Genomic DNA, 2,962 nt, shown 5'->3' with positions numbered 1-2,962 from the left:
AGGATATGTGCCTTGATTCCCGTAAAGGTAACTTTATTATTTAGATTTTATTAATTTATCGAGTATGTTTGCTTTTCATTGGATACTGTATGGTCCTGACATTCAGGCTTAAAACTACCGGATTCCCATCTGGTCAAAACTCTGTCGACTAAATTTAGTTAATATTTTACGGCTACTACAACACGATTAGGTCATAATAAGTGCCGACGATTTGAATTGTTACTAGAGAGTTTTACAAACAACGAAAAAAAGGAGAAGAGAAGAGGATGGCTGATATTTGATAGGAGAAAAGGAGCAAACCCCACCACAGCACCCGCCAACCACCAATTGATTATCTTGAAAACATATACAGTTTTGTGCTTAGGGGCGAGGATTCGACATAATCAAATTATCACTGCTTCCCTCCTGTAATTTGGGAGAATTGTTGCCATCAAATACACCCAGAGACGTAAGCCTTAATACAGATTTTATAAAATAATAATAATTTGAGATGTGTGCACATCAATCAAAACTGTTTCATTTCCACATAAATGTCCTGTTCACCCCTTTTGGCCAATCTCACAAGGAGTCACAAGCGCTATTTATGTAAGCTAACAATTGATTTGGTAGAGTCTACCTAATAAAGGTGAGGGGGGCCAACTTATAATAATCTTGTGGCTGCTGTGAACGCCTGTTTTTTGTTTTTTTGTTTCAGTCTCAACTTCTTTACTACTCTTTAATCAGATTATTATACGATTTCCCAAGCACGGAAAGCTAGCCAAGACAATGGCAGCAAAAATTAAAAATTAAATTACTAAAACATAATTTGTAATATTGCTTTCTCTGCTTCTTTGCCTTCATTTGGTGTATTCATATCTATAGTTAAATTTACTGTTGAAAAATCTGGAGACCAACATCCCCACTGTGCGTTTACAATTAGATCTAGTTATAATTACGTTTTGCCAAAGTGGAAAGAAAATCATCTAATGAAACATTTTCTCTATTTTTTTTATTTTTTCGGGTGAATGTACAATAGGAATTAGGGAATTGTTTTCATTGACAGCACAATGATGCTGACTCGGATGAGAAGTCTTGTCCTATTTTTAAAATATCTATTGTGGGAAATGTTTTCTTCGTGTGTGTTCTCATTTCTAAAGATGCTTGTCTCACTTTGATTGTCCTTTCAAACAAGTCAGCCTTCGCCCCCTGTGCGAGCTAATGTAAATAAAAATAGACCAAAGCAATTAATGTGAGACAGTGTGGTGTAATCAGGCGCTCGTCAAAATCATGAAATTGAAGAAACAGGCATCGTTCTGCCAGTTTGGCAATTTTTATCGAATTTTAAAAATTAATACTATTGTTGTCAAATTAAGAATATATTTCCAGATGGATTTTTTAAAACTGGAAAACGGTGATTAAAGGCACAAAAAAATGTAAATCTTAAGTTTCCACGGACTCTCAAGCTATGGAAATAACCAAAGTTTTGCGACCATTTTCTCGCTAATTTTACCTTTGAATCAGGCGACCCCACCTTCTTCAATCTAAAATATCTTGACTTCTATTCAAGATAAATGGGTATTGTTTCCCCCAATAGCAAGCCTACTGAACAAGCTTTAAAATGATACAATAACTCCACATGCCCCAAAAATTGACGAGCGCCTGATTCTGCCATGTCGTGATACAAATTGTTCCTTTCTAATGTGAACAAAAACAGACACGCACAATTGTTCTGTTCTAATGTGAACAAAAACAGACACACACGATTGTTCCATGCTAAAATGTGAACAAAAACAGACACGCACAATTGTTTCTTGCTAATGTAACAAAAAAGACAAACACAGATTAGCGGGCGAATGTTAGCTCGACCTCACACGAGTTGAGCCTGTCCTTATTCAACATTCACGCCAAGTCTGTCTGAGTCATCAATCAATTCAGAAACGATCAAACGATTCGTTCATCGTCAGAAACGATTGATTGAAAGACGACGCGAAGATACAAATTTAGATACAAATCGTCTGCCCTCTGTCTAAGAGTTTTAAGCCCTGAATGTAGTTTTTTCCCGTAAAGAGGGAAGAAAAAAATTATTTTTTAAAAACCCAAATCAGAACCGCCCCACCCCCCACAATAAAGGTTTTATTCTTTTTTTTAAATAAATGAACGTGCATTTTTATACATTTCTAGCATTTATTTTCAACGTTTTGAAGTTAAATTTTGTCAAAATATTTCTTGAGCACAGCATATAGCCGATGCCATATTTTAAGACACTGCAATTGGAAATTCAGAATCATGGTTTGGTACATCTGAGCAAGTGGTCGACAATGTAGCGGTCTATATTAATCAATTCTTGGGAGTTTTTTTTAGAAGACAGAATGAGATATAATTCCTATTCTTGTTTGCACCTTCAAAAAATACAGAAGACAGAAAGGGATATAATTCCTAATTCATGTGGCGTCGGTTGTCTAGTGGTTAGGCTATTGGACTCGTATTCGTGAGGTTGCAGTTCCGGGGTCCTTGGGAAATGCATTTTACACGAATTTTCCCCTCTTCACCCAGGTGAAAATGGATACCCAGCAATAGACAGTTAAAGATATTGTCAGTTTGTTAGTGCTTGAGTGCTTAACCAGCTGCTTGCACTGTATGCTTCCCAGGAAGCTGAGAATGTTTCCGAGTATTCTATGGTTTGCTGGGTAATAATATAGTGTAAAGCGCATAGAGCCAGCTTGCAAGTGGGGACATGCGCTATAAAAATTATATTTATTATTGTTATTATTATTATCCTGTTTGCACTTGCAAAAAGTACATGCCAGATACAGCAATTACCTCCGCTGTCAGGGGAAAGTGACATTTGCTCCAGAAAAAAGTAACTTGTCTCTTTATGAAGAACAAAAACAAGAACGGCTATTCATCTCCCGACTTCTGTCTAGACAGAACACTTAGCACCCTCCCCCTCCTCCACCCTTTTTTCCATCTCCATCCCATCTCT

At 36.8% G+C, this 2,962-nt stretch overlaps 1 protein-coding gene across 1 annotated transcript in view; it reads left to right on the top strand.

The window, feature by feature from the left end:
- The window catches only part of LOC101851853 (gamma-aminobutyric acid receptor subunit alpha-4), a gene marked incomplete in the record, with an annotated part of 142,778 nt that overhangs the window by 102,573 nt on the left and 37,243 nt on the right, over positions 1-2,962 (top strand).

Source organism: Aplysia californica, unplaced genomic scaffold (assembly GCF_000002075.1).
Source record: "Aplysia californica isolate F4 #8 unplaced genomic scaffold, AplCal3.0 scaffold00051, whole genome shotgun sequence".
NCBI classification, from domain to species: Eukaryota; Metazoa; Mollusca; class Gastropoda; order Aplysiida; family Aplysiidae; genus Aplysia; species Aplysia californica.
Note: the sequence above shows the minus strand (reverse complement) of the source record. Positions and strands in the feature narration are given on the sequence as shown.